General features: G+C 36.7%; 2 pseudogenes; one reads left to right on the forward strand and one right to left on the reverse strand.

Annotated features, from left to right (window-relative positions):
* The first annotated feature begins 1,068 nt into the window (after positions 1 to 1,068).
* On the forward strand, positions 1,069 to 14,622 carry LOC122738658 (annotated as a pseudogene).
* An 841-nt stretch (positions 14,623 to 15,463) lies between these two features.
* On the reverse strand, positions 15,464 to 16,604 carry LOC122744301 (annotated as a pseudogene).
* Positions 16,605 to 19,534: the final 2,930 nt, after the last annotated feature.

Genomic DNA, 19,534 nt, shown 5'->3' on the forward strand with positions numbered 1-19,534 from the left:
GTATATAAAGCCAAAGTGATCAGTCCACGTTTTGTTATTAGTGAATTTACTTACAGAAGCCTCCTGGAGCCATTCCCTTACAACATAGAGCAAATAATCAGGACATTACCATGCAAGTTTGTACAAGGGCTTTGTCCTTAAACTATTTATGAGTTTTAATAAAACTTCTTAAAAACAGAGTGGGTTGAAACATGCAGGATGTGACTGAAGTAGCAGGATGTGTAAATGTTCAACCAAGACAGAGTTGGCTGCTAGCCATCATTCTTGACCTACTAAGAATATTTTTGAGTTTCTTGTTCCTAACTATTATCATGATACATTTAATCTACAATGCTACTAATTGCAACCATGATCTATTTAGCCCAGAGGGAGGACCTTATCTTATAATTTTCTGAAAAAAAATTGAGGCCATCTCTTAAGAGCATCCTATTCTATCTTAATCATTTGCATCCATTTGGCATCTAGCATCATCCCCCATTATCTCCTCATTTATTCTACCTTGGATGAAAGGGTGACCATTCTCATTTCCAAGGTCAACCTGTCTATATGTATGCTTGAGTCTGAGAAGGAGGAATCCAAAAAATAAGAGAAGCAGGTAAGTGTCACAAAACCCAGAGAAGAAAGTAGGTGGGAGATAATATAGATTAACAGTGTCAAAAGCTACAGAGGAGTCCAAAAAAAGATAAGAATTGAGAAAAAGCCACTAGATTTGGTGATTAAGAGACCATTGGTAACTTTGGAGAGAGCAATTTCAGATGGATGATGAGGCTAGAAGATACTCTAGAGTGAGGAAAATAAGTAGAGACAGCACTTATAGCTTACTTTCTTAGGAATTTAACTAGTTAGCAGAGATGTTTGGATCAAATCATAGTTCCTAAAATTAGGGGAGGCATGAACATGATTTTAAGTATCAGTTAAAGAAACAATAGCTTTTGTTGTTGTTCAGTCATCTCAGTTGTGTTTAATTTTTTATGACCTTATTTGGGTGTTTTTGGGGCAAAGAAACTGGAGTAGTTTGAAAATTCCTTCTACACTTCTCTCTTTTCCTTTGGCCCAAACGGGGGCAGCATGGGTAAGTGCTGTGGTCTTCATACAGCTAGAAAGCTCTGCAGCCACAGAAGAGACCAAAAGTGTCATGACAAACAATATAAGAAAGCTCATTCGGGCACTATTTTGAAGGCCAATCCATTTGGAGGAGCATCACACACAAAAGGAATTGTCTTGAAGAAAGTTGGTATTGAAGCCAAGCAGCCCAATTCTGCCTTCAGGAAATGTGTGAGAGTCCAGCTGATTAAGAACAGCAAAAAAGTCACTGCCTTTGTTCCCAATGATGGCTGCTTGAATTTTATTGAGGAAAATGATGAAGTTTTGGTGGCTGGATTTGGTTGAAAAGGTCATGCTGTTGGTGCTATTCCTGGAGTCTGCTTCAAGGTTGTGAAAGTTGCAAACATTTCTCTCCTGGCCTTGTACAAAGGCAAGAAGGAAAGACCAAGATCAGAAAAATTGTATGATGTCTCTGTCATAGTAAACAATTTTCATGTAAAAAAATTCCTTCTACAGTTCATTTTATGGAAGAGGAAACTGAGGCAAACAGGGTTAAGTGACTTGTGCGGGGTCACACAGGTAATAAGTGTTTGAGGCTAGATTTGAACTCAGGTCTTTTTGACTCCAGGCCTGTCAGTCTATTCACTGTGCCACCTAACTGCCTAACCAATAGCTAGGGGGATATTAAAGATTAGAGAGAGCTTTAAGATGGTGACAAGGATCTTCTGGAGAATACTCAAAGACATGTGACCCTGAGTTAATGTAGAGGGACTTACCTTGAGAAGGAAAGCACCTTCTCTTCATTTAAAATGTGGGTGAAGGAGGAGATAGTGGGGGTCTATATTTAACTGGGATAAGAAAGAGGTGGGGAGAAGGAGCTCTTGTTGAATGGCATCAATTTTCTCAGTGAAGTAGAAGACCTTCAGCTGAGAGGAAGGGGGAAGGAAGTGCTGTGAAAACATTTGAGGAGAGATGAAGAAGTTTGGAAGGAATGCTTTGGTGAGTTATAGAAAAAGGTTGACTTGTTGCAGTGAGTACGCAGCTGACATTATGTTTCATAAATTTATAGAGAATGCAATAAGCATGATTTATCACTTTTCCCATCTTCATTCAGTTGCAACTAACTAGGAGTAAGGGCACAGGATGGTGCACTTTGGTTTTTTTTTTGTTTTTTTTTGTTTTTTTTAGTGAGGCAATTGGGGTTAAGTGACTTGCCCAGGGTCACGCAGCTAGTAAGTGTTAAGTGTCTGAGGCCGGATTTGAACTCAGGTACTCCTGACTCCAGGGCCAGTGCTCTATCCACTGCGCCACCTAGCTGCCCCTAGGATGGTGCACTTTGAACTCAGGTCTTCCTCACTCCAGGTCCTCTATCCATATCAGTACCCCAATGTCTAGAAACCCTCTTCCCCTTATCCAGTCATGCATTAGATGGCAAGGTGGATAGAGCCATGAGCCTAGAGTCATGAAGATCTGAGCTCAGAGTTGTTTAGATACTAGCTTGGTGATCCTGAGCAAACCATTAAACCTCTCTTGTAATTTTCTCAACTGTACAATGGGGAGCATGATGGCACATGCTTCCTGATACATATATGGTAAGTAATATGTATGGTATATAAATATGGTATATAAATGCTTTCCCAGCTTCCTCTCCCCTCCTACAGTATAGTGGATCATAGAGATTTGAGTTTTTTTAACCACTGGGTTGGGATAAGGAAGGAAGGATATAAGTGATGGCTGGGAAAAGAACTAAGGGTTAGAGATGAAGAAAAGATTATTCTTAGTTTGCTCTTTCATGAATCTAACTGTTTAAACCTAATATACCTACAATGTAGGAACAAGGCAGGAAACAAATGATAGCTTTTGTAGATGTCTCATTCCATAATGAATTTATATTTAAGCCTATTTTCTGGGAAATTGTTGTTGTTATTCAGTCATGTACAACTCTCTCTGACTCTGTTTGGAGGTTTTCTTAGCAATGACACTAGAGTACTTTGACACTTCCTTCTCTAGCTAATTTTACAGATAAGAAACTGAGGTAATCAGGGTTAAGTGATTTGCTGAGGGTCACACAGATAGTAAGTGGCTGAGGCCAGACTCTGGAAGATGAGTATTCCTGATTCCAAGCCCAGTGTTCTATCCACTGCACCACTTTTGGATCTTCTGATATGTGTTAAAATTGTATCTTGTTTTGGTCCCTCTTGAAACCCACCTGCTTTTAGTCAGTATAGTAAGATTTAGCTGGAAATAGCTGGAAAAGATTGCAAAGAAGAACCGCAGAATCACATACAAACCATCCCAAAGATCAAAGAAGTATAATTTACAAATTATATCATAGATGACAATTATATCATACTATCTTTCTAATTATATTATACAAACTATCATAGATTCTAATGATCATACATTAAAATTATATCATAATTATAAATTATATCATAGATTAACTAAAATGCATATCCTAATATGTGCTAAATCAGGAGAAACCATCTAGGTACTACTTGTCAAGGTTTCTGGCCTATGAAATGTAAATTCCAGACAAAATCCACAAAATCTTTCACAGTTCCAAACCAGTAGAACATCAAAAAAGTGCAAATAACTTTGGGCTGATGACTTTGACATTTTACTAATAACTTTGACATGCTTTTGATATGTTAATGAACCAGCTCCAAGCAGGCACAATTAAGAAACCCTGTAAAAAGAAACCTCAAATTCCTGTCCCCAAGTCATTTTCCATCTCCTAAAGGTTTTTGCTGACTAGTGCTCCCAACTTTAATCCATTGTTACATGAGTGATATTCTCTTCCTCTCCCCCTTCTCATGCTATCTTCCTCCATTCAGTACCCTATTGCCTATTCCTATAATGACATCTGCCTCTGTCCCACTTTGCCATTTTTCTCTCTGTCTTATTAAAGTCTTATTGCCAGCTCATTTCCTAGTGCTAATCATGGTATTTCCTAAAACATCCCCAAAGAACCAGGTGTGCCTGTCCTTAATGAATAATTTCATAATTTAATTATCAATTCACCATGTTAAATGTTCTTACATCTAATATTTAAAATTTTTTTATTGGCATACTTTTTTTTTTTTTTTGCTGGGCAATGAGGGTTAAGTGACCTGCTCGGGGTCACATAGCTAGTAAGTGTCAAGTGTCTGGGGTTACATTTGATCTCAGGTCCTCCTGAATCCAGGGTTGGTGCTCTATCCACTTCGCCACCTAGCTTCCCTATTGGGATACTTTCAATAAAACCTGTGAAAACTTTTATGAGATAATGCAGTGTATTTCCTGCATTATCAGGATCAGTAAAAGAATTTATATAGCAACAAAAAACATTGAAAAGCCAAACAAATGTGATTTAAGATGTCTAATCAGTGCAATGACCAACCATGATTCTAGCCCACCTTCTGATAGAAAAGTTATGGCTGGTATGTACTGGATCCAGCTCAGATTAGTAGATTGTTAAATTTTCAATGTGAATATTTTTTACATCAGAGAAATTGATAAATACTACAAATTAGGGTATATTTATGATTATCAAGTGATGGAGAAAATGTTAATATTACAGATTAAATTTAAAGGTGTATTATACATTCTCCCTGGACAGGCAGTTGTTAAACATTTATTAGCTCATCATAGGGTGATGGACTCATGGTTCAGAAGGATTCATAAATATTTTTAGACTTTGACAGTTCAGGTATTTGGTTTTTTTGACTAAACATATTTATTACAATGATTTTTGTGGGGGTATTTTTCTTTTTCTCCATTGGGAAAGGTTAGAGGGAAGAAAAATTGATTATTGTTCATTGAAAAAATAAAATTTAATTTTAAAATAGCTTACTTATATTTTTTTGAAATTTATATTACTCTCCCTCTCCACTGACTTTTTCTAGCTCTTGTTCTCCTACTGGTAGTTCCATCCCTTTGACAAAGAAGTACAGTTATGTAAAACAAACCAATACAATGACCATGTCTGATAATAGATCATTCAGATGTATAGTACACCTATTTAGTTAGAGGAAGAAAAATGTTTCATTATCAGTCTAATGTCAAGATTAGTCACTGTTTTGGGGCGGCTAGGTGGCGCAGTGGATAAAGCACCAGCCCTGTGTTAAGGGCTAAAATTCTAGCTAAACTGTCTAAAATATCTAATGAGTGGTCGCCAATAAATTATAAGCTTTAGCAAGAGTTAGACTTTTAAGCATTTATTAAGGAGAATAAGAATTTGGTAAAGAGAGAGAAAAAGGCCTAGATTCCTATCTATTAAAGGGAGAGCACATTTCTAGCTCCCTTCTCCGCCAGAGTCCAGAGGAAAAAGGCCCGAGACTCCGCGCCAGTCTCTTCCTTCCTCCTCCCACTAGTTCGCGTCACTTCCTGATACCAAAGACAAGACTCCTGGTCTTGCCCTCAAAGACCTTCGCTTCATGGGCAGAACTCTTCTACAGTTAGTATCCAGCAGGTGGCGTTATTCCAATCGTTACAGTCCCCCCTGTTGTTCCTCAAGAAACAAAATGTTTCCTTGACGGAACAGTAAAAAGAATATAATAACTATTGATAACTAATAATATGTGAACAACAATATAGAAAAGGAAGAGAGGAAAGTTTTGTCCAGAGGGGCGATTTTTTTTTGTCCTCATGAACTGACGCTTTGACATTAGTCTTGCAAAGGGAGAGCCTCTGCAGAGAGTACATGTTACAGATAGTATATAACAGAAAGGAGATAGTAAAAGCTAATAAAGCAAAACAGTTCATATAAAGTCTCTGAGTTCTCTTGTCTTCTTGAAGTGGTAAGATGTCATCAGGAGGAAACTGGATTCTCTTCTACAGTTAGTATCCAGCAGGTGGCGTTATTCCAATCGTTACACCTGGATTCAGGAGTACCTGAGTTCAAATCTGGCCTCAGACACTTGACACTGACTAGCTGTCTGACCCTGGGCAAGTCATTTAACCCCCATTGCCCTGCAAAAAAACAAACAAACAAAAAAAGCAAAAAAAAAAAAAAAGATTAGTCATTGTTTTAATCCGAGTTCTCATGCCTTCCAATGCTGTTTTCCTTTACATTATTGTCTCATTTGCATATTTATAAATATAATTTTTTCTGTATGAAATATAACAATGGAGAGTATTACCTCAATCAGAAAGAAAATGAATGTATACTCAAAGGATTCTTTGGGAGTAGTGGAAATCCTACGTTGCTGAATAAGCAGTCTTTAAATGACTTGTTCATGCCAATGTCTCCAGAGCCAATACATTATTACTTGAATTGAAATCAAATATTGAAATTTCCCCATTTTACAATGGATTTCAAATCCAGTGGGTAGAACAGAATTGAATATTCAGTACACAAGAAGATAGAAGTCATAGAGCAAAGCTGGGGAGTGATCTAACTTTATAATCCCTTGCAAAAATAGTAGATGATTACAATACACTTTAGACATTTCATAGTGCTTCCCAAGGCCTGTTTCAGGAAATTACTGCTCAAATAATGAAGCCCATGGTATGATGATACAATACTTTCTACTTGGACAAAAATGAAACAGAACAATAATATAACTTTATTTTTGGCAATGGAAAAGACCAAAGACACTAAGAGTGAGGGGTTCAGAATACATTTTTACTGAAAGAGAGCACAGGGAAAAAACAACAACAAACATCTAGTCTTAATGTTCCTTAGGTTTAGAATCTATAACTTGGTCTTTAAATATCTACCTATCTATCTGTCTATCTGTCTATCTATCTATCTATCTATCTATCTATCTATCTATCTATCTATCTATCTATCTATCTATCTATCTATCTATCTATCTATCCATCTATCTATCTACAACCTATATCAGATTGCTTGCTGTCTTGGAGAGGGGGAATGAAAGGGAGAGAGGGAGAAAAAAATTGCAATTAAAAACCTTATAAAAATGAATGTTGAGGGGGCAGCTAGGTGGTGCAGTGGATAGAGCACCGGCCCTGGAGTTAGGAGGACCTGAGTTCAAATCCAGCCTCAGACACTTAACATTTACTAGCTGTGTGACCCTGGGCAAGTCACTTAACCCCAATTGCCTCACTAAAAAAAAAAAAAAGAATGTTGAAAACTATCTTTACATGTAACTGTAAAAAAATACTATTAAGATTGAAAAATATATGTTTCTAAACTTTATGCAGTTATATCCTAATCTTTGTTGCCTCTTTCCCTTTTTTGTACCTTTCACATTCATTTTATGCCTATGTGACCTGGTCCCTTTTGCCAGTACCATTTTTATTTTTCCTGCTCAGTGAAGCTTGGCCTGCCTCAGAACTGAAATAAGTGAATCCATTTTTACTTTTTGCAAAGCATACCCAGGTTTCATTCTGAGCATATTTTCCACATTTCCAGCTAGAATGGTAGGTTCTGTCAGGAAAACTTTGAAACTTCTGTATCTAGTGCAATATGGAAATTTCATAAATTTGCCATAGGCAAAATCTGTTGTTTCTCCACAGCACTGCCTGCCTCTATTTTTGCAGTAAAAAACAGCTGTCCCTGATACTTTTCTGCTCAAAAGTCCTGTTTTATTTTTGTAAAACTATCAAGAAAATTAAATATCCTTCCTTTGAAAGATCGTATTAAACATATGATTTTTCTTTTTCTGTCTGGGTACCAGGAAGGGGACAGAGGTGATATGGAAATTCAACAACCCCCATGCTAATAGCAACAATGATAATGATGATAATGATTAATAATATTAATTACTAAAATTTACATAGTGTTTTAAGGTTGGTAAAATGTTTATATATACATGGTCTCATTTGATCTTGACAACAGCCCTGTGAAGTAGATACCATTATTATTCCCATTTTACAAGTGAAAAAACTGAGGACAAGAAAAGGTATTTCTCCAGATGCTTACATAATTGATTTAGTGACTTTCTTGGCCAGTGTGCTTGTTTCCACAACTGTGAAATATTTGGGATAAATGACTCTTCATTTTATTTTATTTTTTTTTGGTGGGGCAATGGGGGTTAAGTAACTTGCCCAGGGTCACACAGCTAGTAAGTGTTAAGTGTCTGAGGCAGGAATGGAACTCAGGTCCTCCTGAATCCAGGGCTGGTGCTTTATGCACTGTGCCACCTAGCTGCCCCCCCCCCTGACTCCATTAACTTTTTTTTTTTTTTTGGTGAGGCAATTGGGGTTAAGTGACTTGCCCAGGGTCACACAGCTAGTAAGTGTTAAGTGTCTGAGGCCAGATTTGAACTCAGGTACTCCTGACTCCAGGGCTGGTACTCTATCCACTGCGCCATCTAGCTGCCCCCTCCATTAACTTTTAACCCAGATAATGAATGATTATTGCTTTGAGGTATTTTGCCTTTCATTAATCTTCCTTATAATAGCATTTGGGAGAAGTTTTCAGTATCATGGACCATGAGTATGGTACAGGTAAACGTGTGCTGGTAAATGTTTTGTTTAAAAAATCAGCTCTCTGGGGAAAATTGTGTATTTCATGTATTTTAAAGTTGAATTAGGATCATTAACATTTTCCCATCATTGTCTTAAGTATATACAGTGAACAAAACAATAAATCAAGCCCTGATATAAAACATTTGCCAATTTCAGAAGTTTAAATATTCCTACTGAATTTTTTTTTTTTTTTTTAGTGAGGCAATTGGGGTTAAGTGACTTGCCCAGGGTCACACAGCTAGTAAGTGTTAAGTGTCTGAGGCCGGATTTGAACTCAAGTACTCCTGACTCCAGGGCCGGTGCTCTATCCACTGCGCCATCTAGCTGCCCCCCTACTGAATTTTAAAAAAAATTATTTTTAATTTGTGAAATATAACAAGCAGTTCCATAACATAGAACAATAAAAAATGATTACACATGAAATTGCAATTCTGTTATGTACAACTTGCTATTACTTCCAATATACAATGAAATTATCATGTAAATTTTTTCTTCCCTCCCCCACCCTAGAGATTAGACACCATTAGACACAAAATGTTCCTCCCAGCAGGAGGTGTTATTCCAACTCTCACATAGGTATACACACACACATACACAATACATATATACACACACATATGTATATATGTATGTATAAATATATATGTAAAATTATTCTATATATATTCCAATTATCAGTTTTTTTCTGGAAGCAGATAGCAGCTTTCTTCATATGTCCTTTAGAGTTAATTTTCATATTTATAATAGCCAAAATAAATTATTTGTTCAAAGTTGTTCTTAATTTTGCTCATACTGTATACATTTTTCTCTTGGTTCTACTCATTTTGCTCTTCATTACTTTGTTCAAGTTTTTCCATATTTTTCTAAAATTGTTGAGCTCATAATTTCTCAGAACACAGTAATATTCCATACCAATAATATACCATTATTTGTTTAGCCATTCTACAAATGATAGGCAACCTTACAATTTCCAATGCTTTGCCACCACAAATAGAGCTGTTAAAACATTTTAGAACATATAGATTATTATCCTTTCACCCTAATTATCTTCAGAAATGACTGATATTAATGATATTTCTGGGTTAAAGGGTATAAGTAGTTTAAACTATATTATAATGCATTAATTATTAAAACCATCTGGTACTGGTTAAGAAATAGAAAAGGAGATAAATGGAATAGAGAAGACATGTAATTTATGGTAGCAAATAAACATCATAACCTTGTATTTGACAATTGTAAAGACAGCATTTGGGATAAGAATACATTATTTGGTAAAAAAAAAAATTGTTGAGAAAACTGGAAAGCAGTATGGCAGAAACTAGGCATAGACCAATTTCTTACACCATTTACCAAAATAAGGTCAAAATGAATACATAACCTAGATATAAAGATTTTACAAGAACATTAGAAAAACATGGAACATATTACTTATCAGACTTCTGGATAGGTGAACAACTTATGAATAAATAGATAACAAAGTTTGATGTAAAATGGATAATTTTGATTACATTAATTTTTTCTTTGTTTAGAATTTTATTTTCCAAATTACATGTAAAAGCAAATTAAGACATCAATTTTTTAAAACTTTGTGTTCAAACTTTTCTTCCTCCCTCCATTCCCAACCCCCACCCAAGGAACTTAAGCAATTCAATGTAAGTTACACATGAGTAGTTATGGAAAACATCTCTACATTAGTTAGGTTGTGAGAGAAAACATAAAAACAAGACTTCCCATGAAGGAGTTATCCAAAAAAAGAAAAAAAATTTGTTTCAGTCTGTTTTCACATACCATCCGTTCTTTCTCTGTAGGTGTATTGCAATTTTCTTAAGTCCTTTAGAATTATATTGGATCATTGCCTTGCTGAAAATAACCACATGCTTCCCAGCAGATCAACTTACACTACCGCTATAATTTTGTATACAGAACATTTCTCTGTGCTTCAGTTCATGTGTGTCTTTCCAGGTTTTTCTGATAGCATTGTGTTCATCATAACTTTTGTATAGTACCTTAAACTTGATAAAGAATTTTCTTCACAACAGCCCAGCAGAGTAGGAACCATATGTTTTGACATTGTAGTCAATCATCATAACTATTTCCTTCCATCCTATTCCCTTCCAATGATATTTACTCTATTTTCTATCTTATTTTAACCTATTCCTCCTCAAAAGTGTTTGACCTCTGACTGCCCCCTCCCCTGCTCTACCCTCCCTTCATTCACCCTTCCCTCCTTATCCTCTTCCCCTCCTACTTTCCTTTAGGGTTAAATAGATTCCTCCTCCCAATTGGGTATGTATGTTATTCCCTCCTTGAGACCATTCTGATGAGGTTAAGGTCTTTGAGCTAATTCTGTTTTCTTAAATTTTTCTTCCTCCCTCCCTCCTCAACTCTTCCTGTGAAAACAAGCAATTCAATATATGTCATACATTTGGTGTTATGCTGAACATCTTCACCTTCCTCAAAAGTGTTTTGCTTTTTACAACTCCCTCCCCCAAACTTACCTTCCCTCCTTCCCCTCTTCCCCCCCCCCGCCACCTTACCTCATTCCCCACCCACTTTTCCAAAGGGCAAAAATATATTACCATACCCACTTGAGTATGTATGTTATTCCTTCTTTGAGCCAATTCTGATGATAGTAAGGTTCACTCATTGCCCTATTCCTTCCCCATCTTCCCCTCCCCCCATAAGCTTTTTTCTTGTTTCCTTCATGTGAGCTACCTCTCCCCAGTTCACCTCTCCCCTTCCCCTCCCCGCATGTATTCCTCCTACACCTCAATCCTATTTTAAAGATGTCATCAAGTGTTAGCTAGGTGGCACAGTGGACAAAGCACCAGCCCTGGACCCAGGAGGCCCCAAACCCAAATCTGGCCCCAGATATAAGACACCCCACCTTGTCTGCCCCACAAAGAACAAGTTAAAACAAAAAATGAATGCTTTACAGATGTCATCCCTTCATATTCAATTCAGACTTGTGTCCTCTGTGTATTCCTTACTGAGAAAGTTCTTATGAGTGGGAAGTATAATCTTCTCATGTAAGAATGTAAATAGTTTAACCTTTTAATGTCCCTCATGGTTTCTTTTTCCTGTTTACCTTTTTATGCTTCTCCAGAGTCTTGTATTTGAAAGTCAAATTTTCTATTTCATTCAGGTCTTTTCGAAACAAATGCCTGAAACTCCTCTTTTTCATTGGAATCCTAGTTTTTCCTCTGAAAGATTACAATCAGTTTGCTGGGTACATGATTCTTGACTGTAGTCCCAGTTCCTTTGCCCTCTAGAATATCATATTACATGCCCTCTGGTCCTTGAATGTAGATGCTGCTAGATCTTGTTTTATCCTTATTGGAGATCCACAGTATTTGAATTCCTTTTTTCTAGCTGCTTGCAATATTTTCTCCTTGACCTGGGAATTCTGGAGTTTGGATATAATATTCTTGGAGGTTTTCCTTTTGGGATCTCTTTCAGGAGGTGATGGGTGGATTCTTTCAATTTCTATTTTACCTTCTGCTTCTAGAATATCAGGGCAATTTCCCCAGACAGTTTCTTGGAAGATGATGTCTAGGCTCTTATTTTGGTACTGGTTTTCAGGTAGTCTAGTGATATTCAAATTATCTCTCCTGGATTTATTTTCCAGATCAGCTGTTTTTCCAAGGAGAATATTTCACATTGCCCTCTATTTTTTTATTCAATTGTATTTTCTTTACTTTGTCTTGATTTCTCATAAAGTCACTAGCTTTCATTTACCTAATTCTTTGGCAATTATTTTCTTCAGACAGCTTTTTAATCTCCTTTTTCAAAAGACTTTTCAAGCTGTTGATTAGGGAAGTGCAAATTAAAACAGACTTGAGATATCAGTTTTATACTTAGCAGATTGACTAAAATGATAGAAGAGGAAAGTAACATATATTGGATGGGATGTGGAAAAATTGGGACACCAATTCATTGTTGGTGGAATTGTGAACTGATTCAATAATTTTGAAGAATAATCTGGAATTATGCCCAAAGAATTATATTACATCTTTGCTATGTATACTTTCTAGTGGAATCTCTGGCTCAAAGTTTAGGAGTATCTCCTTTAAATATTTAGGTATATTCAAATATTTAAAACACTATTATAATTCAAAATTGCTTTCAAAAATGGTTATGCTGAATCATAGCTATACCAGTTATGCTTTAGTGTGCCTATTTTCCCTGCAACCTTTCAAATGATCATTCCATCTGTTGTCATCTCTGCCAGTTTTCCTAGTATGAGGTGAAACCTCAGGGTTGTTTTGATTTTCTTTTCTCTTATTATTAATGATTTGGAACATTCCTTCCCATTGTCATGCTAGTCAGTCAAAGCTATATCTAGGCTAGTTACATTTAAACCCCCGGGTGGTGTGCTTTTCCTGCTGATTATAACTTGAGAATCATTTTAATCAGTTAGCTTTAAGTAGCGATTAGGTGGTATAGTAAAAATAGTTGGTACAAAATATTACCCCAAAGAGTCTCCCACAAGTACATGGAGAGTTTAGGGGAACATCCTCTTAAACTGAGAGAATACATGTGACAAAGGGGTCTATTTCAGTTGCTGCTTCCTGGAAGTCTTTTTTATTCCATTCATGGGGTGCTTAAGATGTTCCATCCATGCCTAGTTTAGATTCTCTGTCAGGATTGTTGTGGAACTGTGAATCTATGACCAACATGTACTTGTCTTCCAATGCAGATACTGCCATCTGGTGATCTAAGGATATATCTAATACATCTACAGGAAGATGGGAAATCCCAAATTTCCTGGATCCTTAAAAGGTCACAAGGTCCCCCTCTAGCCAAAGGTGTGTGCCTCATACATTATCTCATTTGAGCTTCACCTACTGTGAGGTAGGTGTCATTAATATCCTTGTTTGCAGATGAGGAAATTGATACTCTGAAAGGTTATCTGGCTCACTCAGTTTTACAATAACAATAAGTGTCTAAGGTAAGATTCAAACCCAAGCCTTTCGGACTAAGTTTAGCAATCTATACACTATATCATACTCTAGTTGAAATAAAACTTTTTTCCTCTTTTATATATTTTATTTACTTTATTAGCTATTTCCAAATTACATATAAAATTTTTAACATTCACTTAAATTCTTTGGAAGTGTGGGCAGCTAGGTGAAGGAGCTGTTTTTCTCTCTCCAGGGGTAGATTGGATATAGGGTTTTTATATTCTTTCAGAGACATGTGAGCTCTTGCTTTCTCTCTCTCTTTACTAACTTCTAATATACTTTAATAAATGCTTAAAAGCCTAAACTGTTGCTGAAGCTCCTAGTTTATAAGTAATTACTAGCTAGTTTCTCCCACACACTGTGGGGGGTGGGGGTCAGGTAAGGCCACACACATTAGATTTTATCATCACAGTTCTTTCCCTCTCTCCTGACACTTTCCCCTTCTTGAAAAGTCAATCAACATGATATTGATTATACATGTGAAGTCATGCAAAACCTATTTATATATTAGCCATGTTGGAAAAGAAACCACACACACACACACACACACACACACACACACAAGAAAATAAAAATAGTATGCTTCACTCTGCATCCAGAGTTCATCAGTTCTCTTACTGAAGGAAGATAGAATTTTTCATACATTATTTGTAATAATCTTGGATCATTGTCTTTATCAGAGTAATCTTTCACAGTTGGTCACCCTTACATTATTGCTATTACTGTGTAAAATGTTCTCCTGGATCTTCTCACTTTACTATACATGTCTTCATTTAAGTCTTTTCAGGTTTTTCTTTTCTTTTTTCATGAGGCAATTGGGGTTATGTGACTTGCCCAGGGTCACACAGCTAGTAAATGTTAAGTGTCTGAGGCTGGATTTGAACTCAGGACTTCCTGACTCCAGGGCCAGTGCTCTATCTACTGGGCCACCTAGCTGCCCCTTTTCAGGTTTTTCTGAAACATCCTGCTCATCATCTTGTAACACAATGTTATTCCATCATAGTTATGTACTACAACTTTTTTAGCCATTCCTCAATTGATGGGTTTCCCCTGGATTTCCAATTCTTTGCCACCACAAAAAGAACTTCTCTATATATTTTTGTACAGGTTGTCCTGTTTCCCTTTTGTTTGATCTCTTCAGGATACAGACCCAGTGGTGGTATTGGAAGGTCGAAGAGAATACACAATATTATAGCTCTTTGTGTGTGGTTTAAAATTGTTCTCCAGAATGTATGGACTAGTTCACAATTCCACCAATCATGCTAATGTCCCACTTTTTCCATATACCCTCTGGCATTTGTCATTTTGCTTTTTTGTCACTTTAGCCATCTGATATACTTTAGAGTTGTTTTAATTCACATCTCTAATTAGTAATTTTTAGAACATTTGTATATGACTTGATAATTTTGATTTTCTTTTCCCCAAAATTGCCTATTTGTATCCTTTGCCTATTTGCCAACTATGAAATGGGTCTTTTTAAAAAATAAATTTGGCTCAGTTCCCTATATATTTGAGAAATGAGGCCTTTATCAGGTAAATTTGCTCTAAAGATTTTCTTCAAGTTTCCTATTTTCCTTCTAATTTTGATTGTATTACATGGGGCCATGCTGGAGAGCCATAATGGAGGGGAGCACAAAGGTAATCAATGCATCAACAAAGTTTTACTAACGTATGGTGTTCTGTGTCCCGGAATGTTGTCTTCTGGACCTATGGGAACCTATAGCACCTATAAGGCAGGCAGTTTTGTACCTGAGGTGTGTGGTGGTGTTGGGGGGCAGTTCTGGCTCTGCTTAACAGCAACTACTTTAAGACTGTACAAGTCATATCCAGCATTACTAGGCAAACAGGGTTTAACAAATAGCTACATTGTATTATTCCCCCATTTCTAAGTTTAGGAAGAATGTGTTCATAGGTTTTATATTTCTGGTGTCACTAATCAGAGGAAAGATTTGAACTACATGAAAAGCACATCGTACCTAATCCCTTAACTACTGTCATGTTCTCTAGACAGTAAAATGGCAGCACATTAAAAGACTTTAAAATTGCAGCTCCTTCTGGATTGCACTCTTCTTTAAACAGACCTCCTTTTCTGGATTCAGGGTTACATTTACCACATCTGAAATGCCATTTTGCCCCAAGACACATGGGACACTAAGGAAGACATCTTCATTAATGCTATATAGGCCCTTCATCATGGTGGAAATTGGATGCACTCTCCTAAGATTCTTCATAATGCTTTCTGCCAGATCTGCCACAGACAATACAATGGCCCTGGAAGTGTAGCCCTTCAGCTTGATCACCTCATAAGAACTTTCAACCACCTGTTTATAAACTTCTTTCCAATTCTCTCAATCAGCATCAGTTCCCAAAGCAGAATAAAGATTCTTCAGAGACACACTGGCAACATTCACACCACTCCATACAGGAACATTGGAGTCTCCATGTTCCCTAAGGACCCATTCATGACAACTTGAAGAATGGACACCAAGTCGATCCTCCATTAGGTAATGGAATGGGCGGAATCCAGTTTGCAACCACTTCCAATAACATGGTTTTTAGGAAACCCACTTAGCTTCCAGGCTACATATGTCAAAATATCAACTAGATTAGAAACAATATGAAGCTTGCAATTAGGGCTGTATTTAACAATATTAGGAATGATAATTTTTTTTTATGTGAGGCAATTGGGGTTAAGTGACTTGCCAACTGTCACACAGCTTGTAAGTGTCAAGTGTCTGAGGCCAGATTTGAATTCAGGTCCTCCTGAATTCAAGGCCAGTGCTCTGTTCACTGTGCCACCTAGCTGCCCCAGGAATGATCAATTTAAAGATATTCACATTAGGCAGGACCAAATTAAGATGACTTTCTCTCTCTTGTTGACATGCCCCAGTGATAACAATAACTAGCTTTGAGTTTCCAATCACACTATAGTCTTTGCCAGAAACAGTCTTTGAGAAAAAGGCTGCCATGTTGGAGGTCCATCTTCTCTCCCTTTAGTTTGTCTTCTATGACAACAAGTAGGGCAAGTTCATCAGCTAAATCCTTCATTAAGATACTGATGACACATGCCATGCCAACTGCACCAACCCCAACAACATTGATCTTGTTTTGGGGAACCTGGTCTTCCTTTAGGACATTGAGAGTCAGCTGATCCTTGATAGTAGTTGCCATTTTGGGAGAAATCTAGGTTACTGGTCAGGCCTCAAGGAGTTCTGAGTTAGATGTGAGACTGCTTCTCCCAGACTTGCACTGCTCCTACACTCTCTTGACCAACAGTGCTCTTCTCTGACTTTGAGCCATGACCCAGAAATTGGTATAAGCAATGGATTTGCCAAACAATGTCTGATCCTGTATTTAGGGCTAGCACAGATATCCCTGGTAAACTCTTTATGACCAGTTGCCAGGTACCCTTACCATCTCTGTTTTAAGAGCTCCCAAAGCTGCTGCTACTGCTATCTCCACCATCTAGTCCCATCAGTAGTATTTCATCTATGTGGATCCCAGCTTAGCCTCTACCCCCATGTTGTAGACCTCTCTTTCCAAGCTCCTAAGTTGTCCTGGGCAGGAAGAACTTCTCACTCTGACTTTTTGTTGGTTCTGTCACTTGAATTCAATTTGAAGTGTTATTTTAAACTTGTTGGGAGGAGAGTGCTTCCTCTGCAGAAATTCCCTCTAATTAAAACTTACTATAGACAGCATAGTATAGTAGATTTGGAGTAAAAGGTTTTGGGTTCAAATCCCCTCTCTACTATTTTATTTTCTGTAAAATCTTGTGTAAGTCCCTTCTCTCTGGGCATCATTTTTCTCATCTTTAAAATGGTTTTGGACAACATGATTATCACAGAATCACAAACCCCAGTGTCACTTTCAACTCTAAATGTATGTTTCTGTGAAAACCTCAAAAGGAATAGCATTAAAAACAAATGTAAATTTCTTATTCTTGCACAGTACTCTGCTTCTCCATTTTGTAAAATTATACTGACCATGCCTGCCTATGTATTTGTGTCCATTACCTCTACTTATATGGGACTCTGTCTTTTGGGCACCCTACATGTTAAATGCAAGCTCCTGAGCTTTGAGGGAAAATGTTATCATTAAAGTTGATATTTAGCATCCTCTTTCTGTGTTAATATTTTGAAGACTCTTATTCAGCAATGTTTGTACAGCCCATCCCTGTGTTTTCTAATTGGAAGAGGAGAGGGAATACACTAATGTGCTTTTAACAGTAATCCAGAGCCCATTCCCAAATATCCACTATTTGCTTTGTTTTCCAAATTCTCCCCAACCAGTACCTTAGCTAGTAAAATCAGCCAATTAAGGTAATCATTATCATCATTTTTTTTGTTTTACTTATGGGGATTTGTTTTCAAATATCTTACCAGAGACAGAAAATATTAAACTAGAGATTTATTTTTGAAACACTAGGGATTCCCTGCTAAAATTGTGCCAGATAACACAGATTGCTAAGTATTGTGTTCCCAGTGCAATGTATTTCTAATGAGAAATAACAACCAAGGATACAAAATACTCCTTATGGGTGTGCCTGCTAACCAACAATTGGACAGAATAAAGCAGAATCTTCCACCCATTGGGCTGAATTTCAGGTCTCTCTGCATCTGTACACAGTCAGTATCCTGGATGACAGCACAAAGACAGATTCTTGAGGTAGCAAAATGGTATTAACAAATGGAGAAGAGGTTGTATTGATTTACAGACCCTAGAACAATAAGACAAAAATCGAGTAACAGAGATTTTCCCACTTAACTAGAGACACACATTTTAATATTCTTGTTATTTTTATTAGTTCTGTCATTAATTTTAATCTTCAAGTCATATACCAAACTTTATTTCAGGTAGCTCAAAGTATATTGTTAAATATTTTAATAGAGTCATAAGATTAACATTTTTGGTATGACTTTGGAATTAATGCCATTTCTTTTTATCATCAACATGATTTATATTAGAAGCACAGTGGACAGAGAAATACCCTTGGAATCAGGGAAATTTGTGTGTGGGAGAGAAAGACACGCAGAGGAAAAGACACATACACAGACAGAGACAGAGAGAGAGGGAGAGAAGGAGAGGGAGTTAAAGAAAGAGAGAGAGAGGCAGAGAGAGACAGAGAGAGAGAGAGAGAGACAGAGAGAGAGAGACAGAGAGAGACAGAGAGAGACAGAGATTTGATGAAGACCTAAAAGTAATTGTAGGAAAGTTCTCAAACTTTTTGGTTTCAATTTAATTGAACAACCCTTCAATTTAAAAAAGTTGTTGAGAGACCCCAAAGAGCTTTTGCTTTTGTGAGTTAAATCCAAGGGTATACTAAATCCAGCTCAAAGCAGCTTTTGAGAGCCAATTGTTAAATTTTTAGTATGAGAATTTGCATCTTGGAAATTGGCAAATGCTACAAATAAGGGCTCAATTTACTGTTTTATTGATTTTCTAGACTTAATATAGTGATGGAGAAATTGTTAATAATGCAGATAAAACTTGAAATTGTGTCCTGCATGCATTTTCTCCCCTGGAGACCTGGCTTTTAATAATTTGACAGCATGCCACTAGTTGTGTTGAAATTGAAATGTACAAAATTTAAAAATATTTATTAATTCATTTTAAAAGATCAATGATAAACTCATTCATTACATGTTATAAAATAACAGTTTATGAAAAATAATAATATTTAAAAAAACAAAAGAATGAGAAGAGTTGCATTGTTTTGAAAAGATTTTTGCAAATCTATTTAGTGTTTGGCATAGTAGAAAATAGCTGAATTTCTTCCTTTCTGTTTCTACATTCAATATCTTGAGCTATTTATTTTGTTTATACAAAGAAAATACCTAGCCTTATACAAGGAAGGAGTATCTTATCAGGCAAAAAACCTCTTAGTATTATTATGAAGATAGATTTGGCCTTGCAGAACTCCAGAAAGGATCTTAGGAATGCCCTGAGGTTCTTGGACCATGCCTTGAGAATTGCTGCCTCAAGTCTATATGCATAAACTAGTTGCCAATTTATGTCAGTAGGGCTTTCCATATCTGGTTTTCTCCAGGTCCAGATGAAATTAAAGTAGTTATAGATCCAGAAGAAAAACCAAACATATCTTATATCCT

The sequence above is a fragment of the Dromiciops gliroides genome, chromosome 2 (genome assembly GCF_019393635.1).
Source record: "Dromiciops gliroides isolate mDroGli1 chromosome 2, mDroGli1.pri, whole genome shotgun sequence".
In the NCBI taxonomy this organism is placed as follows: domain Eukaryota; kingdom Metazoa; phylum Chordata; class Mammalia; order Microbiotheria; family Microbiotheriidae; genus Dromiciops; species Dromiciops gliroides.